The sequence below is a fragment of the Cyprinodon tularosa genome, unplaced genomic scaffold (genome assembly GCF_016077235.1).
Source record: "Cyprinodon tularosa strain WSP-4 unplaced genomic scaffold, ASM1607723v1 ctg804, whole genome shotgun sequence".
Lineage (NCBI taxonomy): Eukaryota > Metazoa > Chordata > Actinopteri > Cyprinodontiformes > Cyprinodontidae > Cyprinodon > Cyprinodon tularosa.
This window is the reverse complement of record NW_024039568.1, coordinates 39,411-63,436: the sequence shown is the minus strand read 5'-3', so window position 1 is coordinate 63,436 and position 24,026 is coordinate 39,411. Positions and strand designations below refer to the sequence as shown.

Sequence of the window (24,026 nt, the reverse complement as noted above, 5' to 3'; positions counted from 1 at the left end):
AACTTTCAATAAATCTGACTGGATGATCTGGTTTAACTGTAAAGTGCCTTTAGATGACATGTGTTGTGAATTGGTGCTATAGAAATAAACTGAATTGAACTATAATATTTCTCTTAAAACAAAGAATAAAGACAGTTGAAGGCTGTAGGTTGAATACATGCTTAGGCATTTTGTTGTGAGGCATAACAGGAATATCTGACCTCACTGTCAGGAAGAGGATCTCAGCACCAAACAGTTTCAGCTGCAGCTGTTGTGGGTTTAGGTGCTGCTGTGAGGCCAGAGCTCTGCTGCCCCCTGCTGCTCAGGATTAACCTTACAGCCTTTATCCCGGGAACCTGAACCAAAGGCCGGAAGGAGAGATGGTCCATGTTCCTTTGGATGGGAGGGGGCAAAACAAGGCAGGTTGTATTATGTTCTTAATATTAAAAAGCAAAACGAGAAAAAAAAATTGTAACTGAGAAATCAAGTCCAATTTTTTTTTTTTTTTTTTAAGCGAGCCAAGAACAGCACCTTGAGGAACCCCACATTTGATCTCTCTTTGTTCTGATATACTAAAAACGTGTTGATTCCTTCTTTATCATTTTTTACTGATCAGGATTGTCTTTTATTTTTTCTTAAAACGATGTCAAAATTCAAATTCTTCGAAATGATTGGTCACTTTGATGTAAACTGAACAGAACCAGCAGCACAAGATCACTTCTTTTAAAATGTGCTGCTTGGTCGGATATTTTTGTTTTATGGCTTTTTTAGCAAGACATCATGTTTATGCAGGAGCGGATTTAGGAAATTTGGGGCCCTAGGCAAAGACAGGCAGGGGGCCCTCTGATTGAGAAGACGACACATAAAACAGACACATTCTACAGATAGAGAAATGTTAATAGAATAGAAATCCATTATTTGTTCTAGGTTTTGTCCCACTCTGGTCATTTTTCTTGTTGTTTTCCTCTTTTGTCCCTTTTCTTTTCATATTGGCAGTGTGCTCATTAATGCTGTTTCAAAAGGAATGAAAGATTTTACAATGACCAACACCTCTCTAACTTAGCTGATTGCTCCTTCCTGTGTTTCCAAAAAGGCCAAAGTAAAATAACCCAGTCCTCCTTTTCACTGTAGACAAGCCATGATCTGCTTATCTGTTCTCCATTTTTCATTTGGATGAAATAATAGCTGCATGAATCATGGGCATTTTAGCAAAAAGATTTTTATCAAAAACATAATTGATGTGCACAATAAGGAATAGCTGTAATAAACATACCTGTAAAAGGAGTTTAATTTAGCCTAATAAAGGTTCTTCTAAATAAATGATCAAATTAAGCCATTTTACAGCTCTGTTATTTAGTCATAACTTAACAGATTCAAAGTTTTGTGAAATCAGAACTTTACTTTGTAAAGTCCACAGTTTCATCTCCATGGTTGAATTTGAAAGAAAGATTCTCAATAAGATATTCTCTGTTTACGTTTCCCCTTCGGTAAGTTTTATCGTGCTACGGCCCAGTTATAGGACCACAGTTAAATTAGTTAAATTAGTTTAGAGGGAGAACATCTAGATTGTGTTTCTGTATTCATTTGTCATTAAACTTTCATATTTCCTACATTGGAGACACAAAATACGACATTTTTTTAAATCCCTTCTCACGCTTTATATGCTTTTTAATAGACCTGGACTTTTGTTTATTTGTAGTTTATGTTATGTGTAATCATGAATCCATAAAAAAGCTTGAAAGATTAATTTTACATTTCTGTGTGACATAAATAACTTAAAAGTAACCGAGAGCTTTCAACTCCCTGTAAATAAAGTTTTTCATTCCATAAAATTATTTTTTTCTATTAAAACCTTTTCTTGTTGGTATGAAATGATTTTGTAAACATTTAAGTTAAATTTTAAGCATAATTTTTGTTACTAAATGTGGAAAAGCTAACTTTAAGGGACAATTGGCCAGCCTGAACAGGATTTTTTTTAAAGCCTACATCTCCCATCAGCCCCTGCGGACACGGAAATACGTCATCAAGCTTGACCTTCTCGTCTTTTCCCATTTGCTCCTCCAGTAGGACAGCATGGCGAACAAGGAGCCAGCAGTGAGTGAACTTTTCCTCTTATTGTTTCCTCGGATTGTTCTGATCCGGTTCTGTTCGGTAGAACCGCTCTATAGTTTCCCGCGTTGTGCTCCACGGCTCGTGCCGTTTCAAAACGTGGCACTTGCGTCCTGCCGATGTAAAGTGACAGCAGCAGCCAGAGGAGCTAACAGGAAGTTTAATGATTATTATGGGGATTAATAATCTCCTTCATTCGGGAAATGTCTGGATATCTTTTAGAACGTTCTGCAGCTTTTATCCGGTTCCTCGGTTCTTCCAATGAGTCCGAATTGCTTTGAGAAAACCAGATAATCTAATAATTTTCCAGAGATTACTTTACATTTAGTGACGTCATTGGCATTAATTATGCTGTACACAAACTCTGCTGTAATTCGGCTTATAAAAATGACCTGTATGAGATTTATTGTGGTGTAAACCATCTAGAAAGTCCTCCTGGTTAATAGTGGATTAGAGTGAGAGGTCTGATGTCATCAGAGAGGAGCTGCTGCATGCTGGGAGATCATCTGTTTGCTTTCTGCAGGGTCTTCTGCAGCAGCTGAGGCAGATTGCTGGCAGGATGTCCTCAGGACCCCGGGGAGCAGGAACTGGACTCAAACTGCTGATCGGAGCTGGAGCTCTGGTTTATGGAGTGAAGGAGGCCACATACACAGGTACCTGCTCACCTGCACATCCCACCCTCTGATCCTGCATCTTAGAGACATCAGGATTTCTGATTGACCAGAAGAAACGGCAAAGGGTTTATTTTTAGGCCTGTTTAGGAGGCCTGAACAGACCAGTTTGATTCCAGTCCAGTGGAGCCTGATCCAAATATATAATCCCATTCAGAGCAGTTTGGGCAAATACCTGGAACAGCTCAGGATCTTCCTGGATCAATTCACTTTATTTCTATAGCGCCAATTCATGTCATCTCAAGGCACTTTACAGTTCACCAGATCCTCCAGTCAGATTGATTCAAAGTTTTCTCTAAGAAAAACCAGTTGATGGCATGGAATCGTTGACTCTTCAGCAATCCCTCACACCAAGCATGCTTGTGGCGACAGTGGAGATGAAAAACTCCCCTTTAAAGGCCTGAGCATGCAGTTGAGTGCGACCTTTAATCTATGTACCGATTTGTTTTCATGTCACACTGATTGCATATGCATTGGCAGGGTAGGCAGATCTGCGCAGATTATTTTCACTTCTCTCTCTGTGCCTCACAAACAATTTCCCACATATTTGACTTGGACAGGTTATGAAAAGCTGTTAAAAAACAAAAAAAACACCGGAACATTAAATGAAGCAAAGCCCCTCTTAAGGAGTCAGTGCAGCATCTCTTTTCAGAACAGATGGAGAATGTTCATACATTAAAAACATGAGGTCTACTTCTACAGAAAAACGTCAATAAACGGCGTGGGGCGGTTTTTATGCAGACTGAGGCAGAGAGCTGATTCTCAGAGAGAGATCTGGGAAATACATCTTTCTTATTTTCATAAAGAGGTTGGAGAGATACGCTGCCCTTACCTCGTTATTTTGTCCTCGTTATTTCCTCGTATTTTGTTTTTTTTCTGAGGAGATTGATAAACTGCGCTCTCTGTCTCTTGTTGTTTTGGAAGGCTTATGTTTTGTGTCCTCCTGAACTCTTATCATTGTAGTTTTCTTTTTTAATGTTTTGTTAATTTTTTTTGCTGAATTGCTGCGTAGTCCGACTAAAATAGACCTGGGCTCAACCTCAGTAAGAGCTGCGCAGTCCCCTTGCGTAACATTGTGTCGTTCGTCATAATCCCCATTGACTTTCAATTGGGGCTGGGCGATATAGAAAAAAAGCTTATCGATAAAAAAAATGCATATTGATCGATATCGATAATTATTGAAAAGATTTGAAACCATATTTTATGTGCAGCTCTGCTTGGACTTTTTAATAATATTGCTAAATGATTTAATTTTAATAAAAAACACAAACACAGACTTCGAATTAAATCTTTATTTAACCAACTTTTTTAACCATAACATAATTGTTTTAAAGAAAAATAACTTAAGAGACCTGGGTTATGTTATTAAATAGTGACAAAGAATAAACTAAAGTGACCAGAAAAGTGACCAAAATAAATATATCAAATAAGTAAATGCCCCCCCCCCACCGCCCACTTTTCCTGCTTTAACCTGAGTTTTTACTTTGAAGTTTCTGGCCGCTCAGCATTTTTCTCTCAATTGTTAGAACTACGTGGTAAACTGCCCAGAACTGAAAATATATATATATTTTCCCGAAATTCCTGAAGATTCCTCGGAGGAGAACCGCGCTGTGGCCTACACAGCTCTTACTCCAGCGGGTGTGAGCGGCTGAGATGATAAAAAAAAAAAAAAAAGTTGGTTGTGTTATCAGACTTGGTTTTCACTGGTTCCCGACACATTTTACAGATGACTGTGGTTTGTTTTTTGTCCGACTTGCCATGACCGAAATACTGCCGAACTACAAAAACCCTTCTTTGAAACAATTTCCTCCGCCTCTCCTGCTGCGACATCTTCATGTGCTCTGTGTTGTGGTTTGAGAGGGCGGCGCTTGGTGACGGCGTGCCTGGGTCCGCGATTGTGATTGGTTGGGAGGAAGCAGTGACTAGCATAAACATACATGCTAGGCTACAATGAGAAGGAAGGAAAACTGCGTTTCTTTTTTATCGAACTTTTATCGACCCTCTTTTTTTCTATTGCGACACACGTCTATCGATCGATATATATCGTTATTGAATTATCGCCCAGCCCTACTTTCAATAAGCGCTAAAGGCCACAACCCTCGTCAGAAACAATTTCCCGTTGGATTTGATGCAAAATCGGATTCAGTGTTTTCTGGCCTTAACAGAAAGAAACTTCCAGCAGAACCAGGAAACACAGCCAGGCAGACGAGCTCCGAGCCAGCTCCCATGTCAGAGGATGAAGAGAGCACATCCAGTTAGTCACAGTCAGAGAAACAGGACTACACTGGAAAACTGGCTGATCTCCAGCATCTATATACAAAGGTGTTGATGGCAGCAGCACAGCTGATATTTCTCTCCAGGATGGAGTCACAGCCAAACAGGAACAGACCAGATGAAGCTACTATGAGAAAAAGCAGAGAGAGCAGAACGTTAGAGATTGAACTAACAGATTCTGCAGAGTGGGAGAATAGAGATAGAATGATGAAATGGGGGTCCCTATGTCCTCCAGCAGTCTAAGCCTATAGTAGCATAACTATAGAGATAGCTCAGGATAACCTGAGCCACTCTAACTATAAGCTTTATCAAAAAGGAAAGTTTTAAGCCTAGCCTTAAAAGTAGACAGGCCTTCTCTCATCACTGTAACCGGGTTCAGTTTATCAGGAACTTTTTGTCTACATTAGATGCTTTATTAGGATCAATATGTCAATAAGCCTTTAGCTCTCTGCTGCATCTAAACTCCACACAACCAGCAGCAGGCTGTTTGAGCTTGGAGCTTCCTGTTGGACCACAGCGGCCGGGTTGGTGTCGGATGATGGACTGTTGTCTGTCTGTCTGTCTGCAGTGGAAGGAGGACATCGAGCCATCATCTTCAACAGGATCGGGGGGATGGAGATGAACACGGTCCTCGCTGAAGGCCTCCACTTCAGGTAGAGCAGCTGCTTTGTTCTGTACCTTAGTGCCATGGGGGCTGGAGGATGTTGTCATGGTGACCGTGTCAGGATGAGATGGAGTGACGGAGGTTTTGTTGTGCAGGGTCCCCTGGTTCCAGTACCCCATCATCTATGACATCAGAGCCCAACCCAGGAAGATCTCCTCCCTCACAGGAAGCAAAGGTCAGGCAGGTCACCATGGTTACCACTCATTCACCCACCAGGCTAGTCTTCGTCCTCTTCATCTGGATCCAGATGTTCTACAGGAAGTTTGACGTCAGGGTTTAAAGTTTTATCTCCTGCAGGTCTGAACTTTGACCCTGATGAAGTCTGAGTTTCATCTGGTTGATGTTGATCTAGAGCCGGATTAATGAGATACCGATATAGTTCAGATTTAGGTTTTATCAGAGAAAGTACACTCCTCATATATTGTGAATGTTTACTTTTATCTTTTAACACTTTATGAGCTTCCATAGAACAACTTTGTCAGGGCATATTTTTACAGGCAGCAGAGACTTTATTTTATATTTTTAAGTAGAGCTGAAACAATCAGATTAATCCATTATTTAAATAATGGTCAACTGATTTCTTAATTAATTGTTAGCTGGATTATAGATACTCTAAAACAGCCTTTAGCCGCCACAGTGACCCTCTCAGAGCGGTAATTATATCGAAATTTAAAAAAAAAAATTAACATTTTGCATTTAAGATGAAAAAATTCTATCAATCTGCTCCTTTCAGGAAAAGTTTTAGTTTCGCCTGGTTTAATTTCGTAAAAAAATCTTCTTTAAGGGACCTTCGGCTATCCGATTAATCTGAAAAATAATCGACTAAACCAGCCGCCGTCCCGTTGGATGGAAATGCATCAGACTCATTAAGCTAGGAGGCTGAGACACACTTATTATAAGCGTTCTGATGGCATTTTAGCCAAATGATTTTCAACAAAAACATCATTATTGTGCACAAATAAGGAATAGTTGTATTAACTATACATGTAAAAGGAGTTTTATGGGGCCCTCAGGAACTTGGGGCCCTAGGCCACCGCCTAGTTTTGGCTAAAGGTAAATCCCCCCTCCCGGTTGAGAGCAATGAGTTGAACAGTAGGAATGAGCCACTGAGAAAACAAAACATGACAGAGTGAAATGCTGCAGGAAGTCTAAAGATGGACCCCGGGGTTCTGGGTAGAGATGGACTCAGTTTATTACAAAGATTTATACCAATTGTTGGGACATCAGGTTAACTAGTGGACCTTTTTCTTTTTTAAGCCAGTAGTGTTTTCTCTTCATCTATTTGATGATTACAACTATGGCTGCAAGTACAATTAATTTTAAATCAATGAACCTGTCGATTGTTTGTGTGATTAATTGGATAGCCAGAAGTTCCTTAAAGATTTTTCTTTTCCTAAATTAAACCAAATGAAACTAAAATGTTTTCCACTTCAGGAGTTCTGGGTGGAGCTTATTGACAGACAAAAACACATTTTTTTTTAAAATCCTAACTGTAAAATGTTAATACATTTTTTAACAATGTTTTTATAATTCCTGCTCTGAGTCATTCTATCAGCTAAAGGCATGTTTTAGAGTCTCTATTCTCCAGTTAACGATTAATTGTTTACTAAATTAGTTGATGATGATTTCAACAATTAATGTGAATAATTGTTCCAGCCTTAATTTCTAAGACATCATTACAACCCATGTATTCCACATTTTAACAGTTTGTCTGAAATAAGTCTGTTTTTAACAAATAGAAAATCGTTTTTGTTTTTTTACTCATATTTTTCTGAATACAGAAAAATCTAAACTTTTTCTCTCTAAAATTAAGATGTAAAAAAGTTGCACAAAATCATTTAAAACCAAAGAGAATTTGTTTGGAGTTTGTCTAAAACTTCCTTTTTGAAATAAGATCATTTTTGCAAACAGACAAAAAAGTAAAACTATATAGATTTGAACTATTTGAGAAAAATCTTATTCTTAGTTCAAAAGGAAGTGCTCACAGTAGTGCAGTCATAACTTTATGTTCACCAGACTCATAACAAAAAACACTTAGACCATAAAAAGTTTTATAAACAACAAAAATGATATATGTTTTAACTATTGAAAGTGTATAACAGATAAACACAATTTCTGATATTCTTTACCAAGATACAAAAGTCTGAATGTGAAAACAGGACGGGAACAGCCTGACCCCAATAACCCGTCTATAAAGCCTGTTTCCCGCTGAAATTAGCGGATTAGTTAGTTCCTCACTCATGGATCGACTCGATGCTCAAACAGTCGGCATTTTAGATTAATCGCAAATTAATTGCATATTTGATCTTTTTCTTCTATTTATTTTATTTGGGCATTTTAAAAATGCAATTGTGCAATAATGTAAAAAACAACATGCATATACAAAAAGTTTTTTTTATTATCATTATTTTTCAAACACTTTTAAGAAACTAGAATAAAATTATCCTGGTTTAAATTCTGGCCAATAATTATTCAAAAATTGTAAAAAATTATGCTTCCATCAAAACTGTACAAAACTACAGAAGAGTAAACAGTACTTCAGAGTACTCCGTAAACTTAAGTTTTTTTCTCTATCATAGGACAAAAAAAAGATGTACTGTTAAAATAAAGTGCACATTCCGTTATGAAATACAGACTTAATCCAAATAAAATGAAGTTACTCACAAAATAATAAATAAATCAAACGAAATTACAATACCCGGGCTTTACAGTCATCTCAACATCATAACATTTTACATTTAGAACATTTTCAAAATGCTTTAATCTTCCTTTGGTCTGAACAGGAGCTGCAGCAGCAGCGCAGTCCACATGACTTAGTTCATTTCTTTGTGTTGTTGGCACTAAGCCAGTGAGACGCTCGTTTCCTCTGGACATAGGACTCAGGTTTTGTCTAGAGAGCCTTCTGACATAACTTTAAAAAGAAACTTATCATTCAGGATGCCTTGTCTGTTTGCCATTTTTGCCCATTCAAAGGTCTGTTATGCGGCGGACTCTCCCACAAACGTAGCGTTCCTGAAGCTACGGAAAGCGCCGAGGGTAAAACAAACGGTACAGAGAGCGCTGCGGAAATATAAAGAACAAAAGCAAACGGTACGTTTGTTTTGATGCGCGTTTACCGTGCCTTAAAAAAAATGTCGGCGTTGTAGTCTAAAGCAGTTAACGCGTTAATAAAGCTTTAAAACTGACAGCCCTACTTTATAGCAAACCGTATGTGAACATTGCTAAAGTCACAGTCAGTCACTGTGTCCCTCCCAGCAGTTTATACAAGAGTAGATTCTCAAAGAGCAATGGTTCATGTTAAAAGAGTTTAAATTTAGAAAAGGTCTAAGTTACGTATCAAAGTCCTTCCTGTCACAATTCAGTTTTTCAGAATTCAGAATTTTCAGCGACAAACCATTGAACCAGCAAACAGATGAAAAGATACGATTTTTCTTTGTCCATTTCTGGCCGTTTCTCCAGTCTTGCGACAACTTTTCAATCGGGCCGACTTTCAGCCGGATGTTGCGTTGTGTACGGGGGGTAACGAGGGCCGATCAGCCTCTCACCACCACCCCATCAGGAATCCTAAGGTTGGGAGAAAATAAACATGTTTGATTTTCAGTCGACTGTCGTCGGCAAATCGCTCAGTGGCAACAGGGATTCTTTTTTTCCTCTTCCTGTCAGATGGAAACACTTTATCATGGCGGGGGTGCAATGAGTAAAATGGCGTTCTCCCTGTCATATTGACAGACCGTAGTAGCCACGTTTACTCAGCCATGTCTTTGTCCAAATACCCTGCGGTTTCTCCATACAGTGTGACCTATAGCTGCGTGCAACAATTTAAAAAAATCGCACAGTGTACGCCCGGCTGTAGCAGCGAATGTAACTGTGTTGTGGTGTTTACCTCCACTCTCATTGGTTGTTCTGTCTTAAGTTCCGCCTTCTCTCTTCCTGATTGGCTGTTTTTTTTTTTTTTTTTTTTAGTCTGTGCGTCTGAATTTCACATTTTGTTCACCCTAGAATCCCGCGGTTACTCCAACTGTTGCTAGGCTACCAAACTAATCCAGCTAAAAAACTAAATATGCTGCAACATTTGAAAGCTGCTGATTGCAGTTCTGTAAAGCAGCAGGAGGTTTGGATTTGTGGAACTTGAGAAATGTAAGTAATCAACGTTAACATGTGAAAATAATATTTAATTCTACAGTATGATACATTTTATTCAGATTCTTAGCCACAGCAGACTGAAAAAGAAAATGTGATGGTGTCTCTTTGAGCAATATTTCTTTGCTATTACTGTTTTCATTTTATGACGAGCCTTTGAGGCAGCGCAGGTATAAATAGCAGGTGTTATTTCTTTTATAGAATATAACATGTAATGATTTGATGAAGTAGAATACACTGAATACAGCGTCTACAGACCAGCTTCAATGTGTGTAAATCAAGTTAGGTACAAGTTCATTTCCATGTTTTGGATGATATCTACACTTCGGATGTATTATGAAAAATTATTTACAGACCCTTGAATATGTTATTTTTACGATACAGAGAAAATCAGCATATCGGCTAAAAAAACAAAACGACAACCCTCTATTTCCATCTGCACACTTCCACATATTCAAAAGGAAAACAGGATAACTCTACATACAGCAGACATACTTAGACTATATTTGGTTTAACAGGCAGGTATTTACCTTCTGTCTTAGTCGCTGCTAAGTTCTAATGCAAACCTTTTCCAAATGGAAAAAAGTCCCAATTCCACGTTCATCAGAGCTGGTGATGCTTCAAACAATGGCTCTGTTTTAATTCCTGGGCTGCATCCTCCAAGGACGCGGTCTACCTAGACTGGATCCTTCAAAGTCCTTGAAAATAAGGAGACCAGAAGAGTTTTGGCTGTAAATTCTAACAGGTCCACCCTTCGGCGGGTTTTACCGCTGTATGCTATGTTGCTTAGCAACCGTGAAAGTTGACACACAAAGCAGGAAAAGAATGAATACTGAGGTTTTCAAAACTGTTTGTTTATTTATTTTTAAAAAAGTTAAAGTGAACAAAGACTACACTCACAAGAATCCAGAGTGGAATAAATGTTCCAACCACCGGGAGCAGGAACAGATAAAATCAAATGTAATGATAGAAACCTTAGTCAGTTAAATAACCTGCTGCTGTCATTCTGCACATCTCTGATGTTGCTGCTATTTTCAAATATCCATCACTGTAAAAATGTCCATAGCTGCATATTGGTTATTTATTCTCCAGTTTTATATTGTTAAAACACTTTACAGTATTATATTGTTTATATTTTAACTCTTCCCTATTATGTTATTCTTAGACATTTTTCTAAGGTCCACATTTGTGTGACCATTTTCAATAATCTTTCTGCTGCTGTAAATTTGCCCATTGTGGGACAATAAAGGGATTTTCTATTCTATTCTATAAAAGGGTAGAAATATATAAGTAAATCTAAACAATGTATGTATAAAATATATCTGCAAAATCTCTAATATTCAACAACAAAAAAATTCTTAGTTAAGCATATTGTGCAAAACAGCAATAAAAAGATAAAACTCCTATCAGATTTATAGTTCCCACTCTGCTGATTTATTAGAATCTGTCCTTAAATTACAGCCAAAATAATTTACACAGTAACAGATAAAGACCTTTAGATAAATCAAACATTACCGCCACATATCTGACTCTATAACCATTAAAACTGTTTTCATTCATTTCAGACGGAACTATTCAGAGTGGATTATATTAAACTGAACTTCCAATTTTCACCACTGTTCGGCACCAAGTAACATTTCCTCTGATCACGGCTTGCTTGGTCTCACAATGAATCCTGGGTAAACCAAGGATACCGAGGATACATCGACACCCGTCCTTCAAATCGGCCAAAATGAAGGACGCATTTTAAGGTCGCACAACGAGGACTCTTGGAATCCGACCAGACCTCGGCGCCGCGCTATGACGTCATCGTCCTTCGAATCTGGCCTTCTAAGGACGCAGCCCATGAATTCGAACAGAGCAATTGATAAGCAGCATCTAGTTAGTGTAGCGCTTATAAAATTTGAATAAATGTAGCAAAAAATGCTTCTTTAAACGAAATGCACCCTGATGCTCACCTGAAGGATGACAAAAAGCAGCATTACGCATTGTCGGACCAATGACATCAGACCAATGACATCAGACCAATGAAACTTTAGACCAGCAGTGTCCCTACCAAGGCTGAAATCAAACCTATCTCCTTGCTTCACACCCTCTGACCTTCTCTGCATGTGTGCTGCCTTCAGGAGAAGTAGGAGAAACTAAAGCTTTAAGTGAGTTGGTTGGTTGCTATAGAAACCAGGGCAATGTTTTGTTCATGTTGAAATGTAGCGGACAGGATGCTTCTCCTGACGGCGCCGCCGCTCTGTGCAGGGTTCCCGCAGGTCCTTAAAAAGTCCTAAAAGGCATTGAATTCTTCAAATAAAACTAAGGCCTTAATTGGTATTAAAATGTCTTAAATCTTTCTCAGGTCTTAATTTTTAAAACATCATAAATAGGATGATTTTTATTACGATTTATTTTTGTAATATAAATAAAACATTAAAATTGACAATTTATTATTATTATTTTTTTTTTTATTTAAACAAAAAATTACAGCTCGCCATTATTGGTTCCTACCCGATAGCGGAACCAATAAAGCGTTGTTGCGGCCGGGACGTTTGGGAGATGCGCCATTAACTTTTTGTCTGGAAAATATGAGCAAGTGTAAATGTAACGATAATTGTCTCCAGCCAAGAGTTTCCTCCATGGCTAAAACCAGGGAACAGACATGAGGCTCAGTGGATTTAGTGCAAGAAGTCATTCAAGCTCAGAACGATGGGAATTAAGGCAGTGGAGTCACACATGCGAAGCACGAAACACAAAGCGTCAAAATGGAGTTACAGAGAAACGGACGGTATTTCTCAGTTTAGTTCCACCCTTGTCTCTGCAACGCCTCCACTTATCACCAAATCAAACATACTAAGAAAACCATACAAAGAAAAATAGCTGCAAAAAAGACTTAGCACTGGTTATGTTGGGGCTTTAAAACTGATTTTTGTTCCCTGCTAAAACAAAGTTTGAATTCAGTTAAATAATTGTTCAAATATATCTGTCATTTGTGTGTTTTTAGCTTTCTTCCTGTATGGGAAGCTTTTCAACATTTGAAACATTAGTGCAGTGGTTTATGTTAAAATTAACCTTTGGGTTAAGTTGTCACAAGCGGGTTTTTCTTGTGTTTCTTGTGAATTTGGTCTTAAATTTTTATTTTTACTGGCTTTAAAAAGTCTTGAATTGAACTTGCCTCATGCTGTAGGAACCCTGCTGTGTTTGCAGACCTGCAGATGTTGAACGGTTCTGTCGCGGCCGCTGGCCTCCAACCTGCCCGTCCTCTACCAGCAGCTGGGCCAGGACTACGACGAGCGCGTGCTGCCCTCCATCGTCAACGAAGTGCTGAAGAGCGTGGTGGCCAAGTTCAACGCCTCGCAGCTCATCACGTAGAGAGCTCAGGTACCCAGAACCCCGCATGTTTCTAACCTGTCGCCACACTCGGTGACGCCTCGGAGCATCTAGTAGCTATGAAAAGGTTTATTTTTCAGAAAAGCATCCTCAGTGATGCCTGATAGATTGTCTCCCTGCTTCCTTTTCACCATAATGTCTGTTTAAATGCACTCATGATGCATCTCATGGTCTCATGTGGCTGGTTTGGTTTAAAGATGGCTGTTAAATAGCAGAACTCCCTGAAACGCTCAGGTTACACAGAGTTAGAGGTTAGACCGCCACTAGACTTCTATTTGTACCAACAGGAATTTAAAGTACTTTCATCTCTGATCATGTCTGAGTTTTTTACATTCATAATGTCGTGTAACTTTGTCTAATGATGCTAGTTTCATCCCTCTAACTAAGGTTTCATTCATGGAAGCTGAAACTCGTGGGAAGAAATGGGGTTTGATGTTCTTAGAAGAAAATAAAAATGTATTTTATATCTGAAGCCGGACGGCGCAGTAATGATGTAACAAGGCTCGGTCCAAATCCGCTCTAAACAAAGACGTTGATCTAGTTTAAAGCAAATTTGGTTTCAGCACCATCTAAGTTCTGGTCGATTTGGGCAAAGCTTATACCGCCACATACAGTAGCAGCCATTCAAAATGGCCGTTCCTGTTCAACTGGCAGCAGAATCCCCTAAAACTGTCTGCAAGCAATGACAGAATATTTTAGATTGTAGGGGAGCCGCCATGGTCCCGTTAAGGAAAGCGGGGAACTTTGAATGGCTACTACTGTATTTCTCAGATGGATATAAACAATATAAAGGGGGATGTTGGTTCTGGTTTTATTTTCTGTCCTGGTTCTGGTTCTCCTCCAGTCGGTTCTGAGGTGTCTGGATCCTGCAGGTGTCTCTGCTGATCCGGAGGGAGCTGTTCGAGCGCGCCAAAGACTTCAACATCATCCTGGACGACGTGGCCATCACCGGGCTCAGCTTCAGCAGGGAGTACACGGCCGCCGTGGAGGCCAAGCAAGTCGGTGAGTGGACCAGAACCCCTCCCTGCTCCAAGGACGCTTCCAGAACCTCCTCTAAGCTGACTGGGGCTGTTCTCCTCCAGCCCAGCAGGAGGCGCAGCGCGCTCAGTTCTACGTGGAGAAGGCCAAACAGGAGCAGAGGCAGAAGATTATCCAGGCTGAATGAGAAGCTGAAGCTGCAAAGATGGTGAGTTACGGACCTGAGCCCGGTTCTGATCTGCTCTGGGGGGCAGAGTGGATCTTTGAACGGTCGGAAGATGTTTCAGCCAATCAGGATGAAGCTCTGATCCATTGAGTCTGACTCAGACGTGCAGGAAGCTCCATGTTCTACAGAACTTTGTCGGCCCGGGTTCTGAGTGTTCACATCTACATCAGCATGATACTGCCACCACCATGTAGCTGTGGAGAGCTTCTACTGACCTGGCCCAATGGCCACAGTGCTGCCCAGGCAGAACCTCCCACAGGTTCTGGGGGGTTCTGACAGCTCCATGTTTAATTCCTTTAGGATTTTAATTAGGGCTGCAACTAACGATTATTTTAAAAATCGATGAATCGGCCGATTATTTTTTCGATTAATCGATGAATCGGACAAAAAATATTTTTATATTAACCTCCTTATTCCAAAATAAACATTTTAGACAGAACAAACAAGCACACAAGTACAGGTTGCTCATTAACTGTACTGGTGCAATATGAAAAATAAATGTTTGTGTTAAAACTACGCAAACGTACATGAGAAATGTAGCTAAACATTCACAAAATATAGGCTACTTTGTTTCATAAAGTGCAAAAAAAGACATTTTTGTTTTTAAAGCCTCTAAGGGGTTCAAACAATAGGCCCCCCCATTTCAACAAATGAGTTTTTTTTAGACTAGAAGAGTTCTGCCTTTTAAGACAGGAAAGTATAGCAGTTAAAGTTGCTACTTGAGAATATACTGAACCATAGAGATAAAAATAGCCTGTGATTCAAATTATAAATTGTATTTGGAATAAAAATGAGAGGACTAGGGGTGCTAAAAAACACATCCTCCAAAGACAGATATTTACATGGGAATGTGGCAGATAATGAATTGACATATTACTGATCTTGCTGGATTTTATTCTGCTTTACTTCCATAAATTGCAGGATCTTCTTTACTTTATCTTTGCCAGAAGATTTAAACTTTAAAAGCCTTGCCCTCATAATTTGCAAGTTAATTTATTTATAAAGTAAATATAAACGCTGCTTAAGCTAATTCAAATGAAATTAAAAGTAAAATAAGTAGCCAACCTTATCACTGTCTGTAACCTACTAACACGGTAAGGAAAGCATCAGATGAGCTACCTGAGAAACTAACGTTACGTTTCCCCACTTTAAAACCAAACAAACATGGTCGCTCACCCTGCTGATCAGCTCTCTTCACTGCCATCGACGGCTCCAACGTGTTTTCTTTTCAGGTGCTCCATCATAACAGTGGTGCTTCTGTGCCATGTTCATTTGTTTTTACAAAAGTTGCATGTTACGACTTTTTTTCGCTTTACAAAGCGCAGGCTATTTTAATTATTGTGATCAATTCCGGCGCATGCGCGCTTCATTTGCAGTCTGGATGCTAAGGGTAAAAATCCTGCGGCTCTGACTGCAGCGCTGTCAGTAAGAGTCTCCAAAAGCCGGCAGTGACACCGTAAAAAGTCGCCATATTTGTCGCTAGTCGCTTTTTTGAAAAATTGTTGCTGGAGGGGTCTGAAAATTCGCTAAATATAGCGACAAAGTCGCAAAGTTGGCAACACTGCACCTGCAGCGCTGGCTTCCTCTGCTGTATTTTTTTTTTCTTCCCCTGTTTCAGTCAAGTGGCAGAGATGATGACGACGGCGGCGGATGACGCATAAATCGCGTGACACAACTAATTGATGATGAAATTCGTTGCCAACGCTTTTAAAAGTAGAATTTTATCGATTTTATCGATTCGTTGTTGCAGCCCTAATTTTAATATTAAAAACATTCCATAGAAGTTAAAATCAATCCACTGGACTTTTTCTCCAAGTCTGAAGACGTTTTTTTTCCCATCCAGGAAGCTTTTTTAATTCAAAATGTTAGAAATAGCGTTTAGTTCCAGGCTCTATCCAGTAGCCCAACAAAAACTCAAGAGAATTGGTATATGCTGGTATATGCTGTTCAGTGCAGCGAGGACTTCTCCGATCTTTATATTGGAGAAACCAAACAACCTCTCCACAGACGCACGGCCCAACACAGGAGAGCGCCCTCCTCTGGACAAGACTCTGCAGTACATCTACACCTGATGGACAAAGGAGATTGTTTGGAGGACCAGAGTGTTCACATTTTAGTCAAAGATGACAGGTGGTTTGTGAGGAGCGTGAAGGAAGGTTCGTATGTTAGAAAGAAAAACCAATCTTAAACAGGGGGGGACTCAGATTTCAGCTTTCACAAACTGAAAATGCAGCAATGGAGTTGATCCCTTCCTGCTATCATTGCAACCCCAACTCCTTTACAGGAGAACAGAAGACCTCGCCTGTTCATCCACGCCTACAATTCCCTCTAACCCCCTCCCTTTCAGAGACATAGACAGGTATAACGACCCCCATACCAAAGGGGGGGACCTGCCCGTCCGGTTCAGTTTGCATGTTTTCTAAACTAAAACAAAGCTTTGTTGGGCTTCTCTATAAAGCCTGGAACTCAACTCTATTTCTCATATTTTTAATTGAAAAATCTTCCTGGATGGGAAGAGAAACGTCTTCAAACTTGGAAACAAAGTCCAGTGGATTGATTTTTTTCCTTTTTTAGGATGACTATGACCTGGATGACTGAGAATCTTCACCAGAATATTAAAAGAGGCAATAAAAAATAGAAACAATAGATTTTTTTTCTTTTTAGACCTTTAACCATAAAACCAGAGTAGGTCCATCTTCCTGGGTCTCCTCCTCTAATCAAACATGGAGTAGACGGATAACAGTGTAATGGATTCATGATGTTAGTCTTTGTTTTTGACCCTGGTGTGCCGCCGAACGCGTCAAACGCTGCAGATCCTCCGCTGCAGCGGTCGATCGCAGACACTCTAGTCAATCAGAGCGGTTCCAGGCGGCGCCCCGCTGGTTTTTCCACTAATGACCGTCAAATCTTTGTATCCATTCTTTTGTTTTTGAAGCTCGTTTTAGTTGAACTAAGGTGGGGGTCGGCAACCCAAACTGCTCAAAGAGCCGCAAAAATGTAAAAGTCTTATTTTGCCTCTTATGGCAACATGAGCTCTAAGTGTATTATTCCGCTATAGAAAAGGACTTTGGGCTTAAATATATATAATACGCGTTCATGATAAATGTTTATCCTGGAGTAAATCATACATAGAAGCATGAGGTGATGGACGAGCAGTGAATGCTCCCATCGCACGCAGCTTCACCGCCCTTCACCACGCGGTTTAGGTTTTGTTTCACTGAGGAAATGATTGAATCAGGATAAAGGAATCTTTCTATGGAGGATGTTTTTCTGTTGGGAGGAGCTGATTGAGTCATGAGGAACCAGCAGGAAGTGACATCCATCAGAGCAGAGCTCTCTAACCCTGAAATCCCACATCCTCCGTCACCATCGTTCCTCTGTGTGATTTAGATTTTTAGGATTTGGAGAAAAAATTTAAGAAAGTTCCCATCCCTGCATCAGAGCTCTACCTGTTGGATCTGTGAACAGTTTTCCATCCTTGCAACCAAACTAGCAGCAGTAGTGGAGTTTAGAGATGCAATCCACTTCTTAAATCTATCTTTCCGCTCTTCTAATTTATCCAGTTCTGCAGTCGCACTTTTTATCTCCCTCCTGATGATCAGCTGCAGATTTAGCCTTGCCTGGAAAAGCCTTTCCAAATGATTCTTTTCATTTTTTTGACAACCTCTCATTACAAAGCAAACATGCAGGCAGTCCTAATATATTGATAGTGAAAGCAGATGATTGGCTCCATTCTTTCAATCCTCTTTTCTCATCAGCTATCTTCCTTTTTTCCCTTTGGGATCCATAGTTAGAGACGCACCTGCAGCTTGCGCTGGTTGAAAGTTAAAGCACTGATCTCTACGGCTTTGACGCAAAGTATTTTTAAATATACTTATTATACAAATAAACAAACAAATACATTTTTGAAAAAGCTCCAGGGAGCCGCAAGGGGGGCGCTAAAGAGCCGCGTGTTGGCGTCCCAGAATCTCCTAAAACGCTGCCATACGCTGAACTTTATATGTATTCTTTGCATTTTTAGGTGTATACATAGAGTATTCATCAACAGTCCAGAACTAATGTCCATCGACAGCCTAACGGATGCATAACACACGGCAGCGTAACGCCCCTGAAATGATGATGCACAGCATTTCAGGTTAATTTCATATACAGTAGCTGGAAGTTAGAAACACGTTCAGCGCTCGTCTGGAACACATGCGATACGTTGATATGCGTTGAAGAGAAGTTTTTGATAAGTTAAGCAGAATTTTTGCACAATTTAATCAGAGGTTTAGGATCAGCTAGACACCATGACTTGTGAGTAACTGACACTGAACGCTTGTCAGATAACTGACCTGGAACTGATGGCCCACGTATGGCACAGGAAATTTGAAGTATGATCAAAGTTTCTCGATGTCCGTATGTCGAAGTGTGCCAGCGTGTTCCCATGACTCCTCCACCCTATGCCAGCAATTTAGCCAGATTTTCCGTAAGTCAGGCTTACGCTTTACAAAAAAATAAATAAGGTAAATATTACAAAGGCAAATTAAGAAGCTGATCACTGCATAATTTAATGTCTATTTACATTTATGTGTTTATTGTATTTTTGGTGGCAATTAAATGTATGCTTATTTATTTATTGAGCATTTATTTATTTCTGTATTTACTTTTAAATATGGCAGAGTTAGTTCTCCATAGTATTGAACTATAAGATGGTATGAATGATTGAAGGAGACCTAGAACTCTGTACTCTCCTCAGGAGGGAAGAATATCATCTTTAAAATGCAATTTATTGAAACTTTATCTGAAAACAAAAATGTTTAAAAAGGAAAAATATTCAATTTGCAACATTTAAAATAAATACCTCTATTAATTAATATATCAAAAAATTAAAAAGGGGAAAACAATAAAATTTAAAAAAAATTATTTAAAAAAAATTTAAACAAAAAAGATCTGTATTTTATTATTGTATAGAAAAGATTTAAAATGTTTTCTTTGATCTTAACATTAAGGAAAATAAATTCCCCCCATACTTGATACTCTGCTAAAGGGAGCAGATGAACCGTCTTTTAGAGCTTGTGGTGATGATGATGATGATGATGATGATGATGATGGAGTAATTGTTCTTTGAGGATCGTCGGTTCATCAGCCTGCAGGAACCATCCCTCTGTGGGAAACGTGTTTCTGCTCTCATAGACGCGCCTCCTGTCAGCCTCTCTGCTGCGTTTTTCCTCGGAACACACTGATCCTCCGTTTGTTTTCTTTAACAGTTGGGCCAAGCCGTGACCAAAAACCCCGGCTACCTGAAACTCAGGAAGATCCGTGCGGCGCAGAACATCGCCAAAACTGTAAGAAAACAGCAGGGTTCCTGTTTGTACAACCAGACCTCATTCAGCACTTCAAAGGTCTTCAGCAGAGGAACACAGAGAGGCAGAGGTTCCCACCTGAACAGCAGAACCAATACAAGGCTGCTTCTTGTATTCTTCTGAGATTAAGGCATATTTATGATAAATCTGCATAATCTCTCGTTTTGCTACCTCTTCATATGTTGGTGAAAAGACAGCATCAGTGTAGAACAATAGAAACCTACAGAACATAATCCTAATACCAGTCAGCAGGTCACTGACCAGATCGTTCATCACATGCAGCAGGATTTTATCTGCTCTTCATGATAAAAGGGTAGAATGTCTAGTCGACGTTGTAGTCCCTATGCTGCGGGGGACGTGTCATTTAGTTTCCATGCTGCTGGGGATCTTGGCATTTAGATCCTATGCTGCTGGGGATCTTGGCATTTAGATCCTATGCTGCAGGGGATCATGTCATTTAGTTCCCATGCTGCTGGGGACCATGGCATTTAGTTCCTATGCTGCAGGGGATCATATCATTTAGTTCCCATGCTGCTGGGGACCATGGCATTTAGTTCCCATGCTGCTGGGGATCTTGGCATTTAGATCCTATGCTCCTGGGGATCACAGCATTTAGATCCTATGCTGCTGGGGATCTTGGCATTTAGATCCTATGCTGCTGGGGACCATGGCATTTAGTTCCTATGCTGCTGGGGACCACAGCATTTAGATCCTATGCTGCTGGGGATCTTGGCATTTAGATCCTATGCTGCAGGGGATCATATCATTTAGTTCCCATGCTGCTGGGGACCATGGCATTTAGTTCCTATGCTGCTGGGGATCTTGGCATTTAGATCCTATGCTCCTGGGGATCACAGCATTTAGATCCTATGCTGCTGGGGACCATGGCATTTAGTTCCTATGCTGCTGGGGACCACAGCATTTAGTTCCTATGCTGCTGGGGACCACAGCATTTAGTTCCTATGCTGCTGGGGACCACAGCATTTAGATCCTATGCTGCTGGGGATCTTGGCATTTAGATCCTATGCTGCAGGGGATCATGTCATTTAGTTCCCATGCTGCTGGGGACCGTAGCATTTAGTTCCCATGCTGCTGGGGACCATGGCATTTAGTTCCCGTGCTGCTGGGGACCGTGGCATTTAGTTCCCGTGCTGCTGGGGACCGTGGCATTTAGTTCCCGTGCTGCTGGGGACCATGGCATTTAGTTCCCATGCTGCTGGGGACCGTGGCATTTAGTTCCCGTGCTGCTGGGGACCGTGGCATTTAGTTCCCGTGCTGCTGGGGACCGTGGCATTTAGTCCCCGTGCTGCTGGGGACCGTGGCATTTAGTTCCCGTGCTGCTGGGGACCGTGGCATTTAGTTCCCATGCTGCTGGGGACCGTGGCATTTAGTTCCCGTGCTGCTGGGGACCGTGGCATTTAGTTCCCGTGCTGCTGGGGACCGTGGCATTTAGTTCCCGTGCTGCTGGGGACCGTGTCATTTAGTTCCCGTGCTGCTGGGGACCGTGGCATTTAGTTCCCGTGCTGCTGGGGACCGTGGCATTTAGTTCCCATGCTGCTGGGGACCGTGGCATTTAGTTCCCGTGCTGCTGGGGACCGTGGCATTTAGTTCCCATGCTGCTGGGGACCGTGGCATTTAGTTCCCGTGCTGCTGGGGACCGTGGCATTTAGTTCCCGTGCTGCTGGGGACCGTGGCATTTAGTTCCCATGCTGCTGGGGACCGTGGCATTTAGTTCCCGTGCTGCTGGGGACCGTGGCATTTAGTTCCCATGCTGCTGGGGACCGTGGCATTTAGTTCCCATGCTGCTGGGGACCGTGGCATTTAGTCCCCGTGCTGCTGGGGACCGTGGCATTTAGTCCCCGTGCTGCTGGGGACCGTGGCATTTAGTCCCCGTGCTGCTGGGGACCGTGGCATTTAGTTCCCGTGCTGCTGGGGACCGTGGCATTTAGTCCCCGTGCTGCTGGGGACCGTGGCATTTAGTCCCCGTGCTGCTGGGGACCGTGGCATTTAGTCCCCGTGCTGCTGGGGACCGTGGCATTTAGTCCCCGTGCTGCTGGGGACCGTGGCATTTAGTCCCCGTGCTGCTGGGGACCGTGGCATTTAGTCCCCATGCTGCTGGGGACCGTGGCATTTAGTCCCCGTGCTGCTGGGGACCGTGGCATTTAGTCCCCGTGCTGCTGGGGACCGTGGCATTTAGTCCCCGTGCTGCTGGGCACTGTGGCATTCAGCCATTTTTTGATGGGAAAGTGTTTCGCTATGCAGCATTTCTTCCTTCCTCTGTGTGATGAATCATCTCCCTGCTCTGGTTTTTGTTCCTCTTGTCTTCTTCTCTCATTCCTCCTCTTCACAATCTGAGTTGTCTTGCTGGTCAGCTGAATAATTCTTTTATTAGAACCTGTTCAGCAGTCAAACACATTCATAGCTGCAGTAGAGATGCTGTGAGTAACCTCTCCTCTCTGGTTTTTAGTTGAATCTGTTATTGGGATTTTAATGCAATTGAAACTCTCGGGTTAAAATGACTCAAAGTCAATATTTGTACAGGTTACATGATGAATAAAGGAAAGAGTTTTACAATTTTATGATCAATGAGGGAAAATTAATCAAATTTAAACAGCATTGGGCCAAAAGCAACACAAGGGCAAAACATTCCAGCTGGAGCCGACATGTTTAAGAGACTTCCAGCAGATGGCGCCAAAGCACCAGGAATCGCCTCCTGTCAGCAGAGACACTGAGGACCTGTCTCAATACTCACCCTATGCCCCTCTATGAAGTTCAGCTGTTATTAGTGCATCCAAGGGTTGGAGCCTGCATGGAGAAATGGGACGTTAGGACGTGACAAGAACTAACTAACTGCAGATTGCCTTTAAAGAAGGTGGCGGTTTGATTTTTTTAATGGACAATATAAGTCTCTATATGTTATAAAGTTATTTCAGGAGATATCTGGCTGTTTGAAATATTTTTTTTTTTGACTTGGTGAATAGGGAGCACATTTTGATTCTGTTCAGATTTGCAAAGTCACTAATTTTTATGCTTGTTCAGGGAACAGCAGCGTATTCTGGCTGTTGGTTCAATAAAGTCATAGCAGCAATGAACTCTGGGTAATAGACTGTGTGCTTTACATAGAAGAATAGAGAGAGGAAGCACAGGGGCGGGGCAACACGGATGCACACTGGAACCCTCCAGTTATATAGCCGACACTGGTGTGACCTTTGACCTCTGATCGGTGACCTTCTGTCTTCTAAAATCCTTCAGCCCATGGATCTTTCAGCAGATGGTTAAAAGAACGTATGAATGTTGATGTTTAATCTAAGGAACCGTCTGAGGTTCATCCAGAACCACCTGCAGATGCTGCTCCATCAGCACTTCTTTACAAGCTTCCAGCTTTGGACGTCTACAGACATCATTTCATCATTGTTCCCCTTCAAGCAGCTCTTTTTCAGTCAGATCAGCATCGGTTAAAGACCTTGGAAAGGTTTACCTTTGGGTTCATGTCTGGACTTTGACTAGGCCATTCTAACACATCGGTTCTTCCTCCTGGAAAGTGAAGCTCTTCCCTCTTCCACATCTACTGGTTCTGCTGAGGTCGTCTTCCCCACAGCTTGATGCTCCCACCACCATGCTTACGCTTCAATGTTGTTGGTTTATAGTGAGGTGTGAATGCTAAGCTGAATGCTGCCGTCGTCCAATCAGAGCTCCTCCTTCAACCTGTCTGTTGTTCTCGTGGCTCTAGATCAGGCTAGCCCAACGTTGGCCCTTAAGGGCCGCTATCCTTTGTGCCCCCCACCCTGCTGACCTCTGTTTGTGCTGCTGTGTTTTCTTTCTCTTTCAGTTTGCTGTTTTCCAAGAAGTAAGACGTTTCCTCCTCCTTGGTTCCGGTTCTTCATCCAGTTCTCCACTTGGCGGTCCCGTTTAGAACCCAGAGAGCAGATCCGGTGGAGCCAGTCCCCTGGAGATGAGTGCAGTAGAACCTGAACCTTTTCCAGCCGTTGGTGTGGAGAAGTGGTTCCTCCGCTGTCTGGTTCTGGTGGAACTTCCCCTCCAGAAAAGAGGAACGTTGCCGGTTCTGTGTTCTGGTCAGTTCAGCAGCAGCTGCTCAGCTTTAGATGTCGACCATCGGCCACACGGCGCCGGAATGATTGACGACTAGGTCGGTTCTGGAGCGAGATTCAGCAGAGCGGCAGTGGACTGAAGCAGGAGCTGGGGGGACAGAGCAGAGAACTCCTCACCCCGGAGCTGTTTGTGTTTTAACGGATCGTCTGGAA

At 41.5% G+C, this 24,026-nt stretch overlaps 1 pseudogene; it reads left to right on the top strand.

Moving 5' to 3' along the window:
* Positions 1 to 1,973: 1,973 nt before the first annotated feature.
* Positions 1,974 to 23,911, top strand: LOC119774251 (annotated as a pseudogene).
* The last annotated feature ends 115 nt before the right edge of the window (positions 23,912 to 24,026 follow it).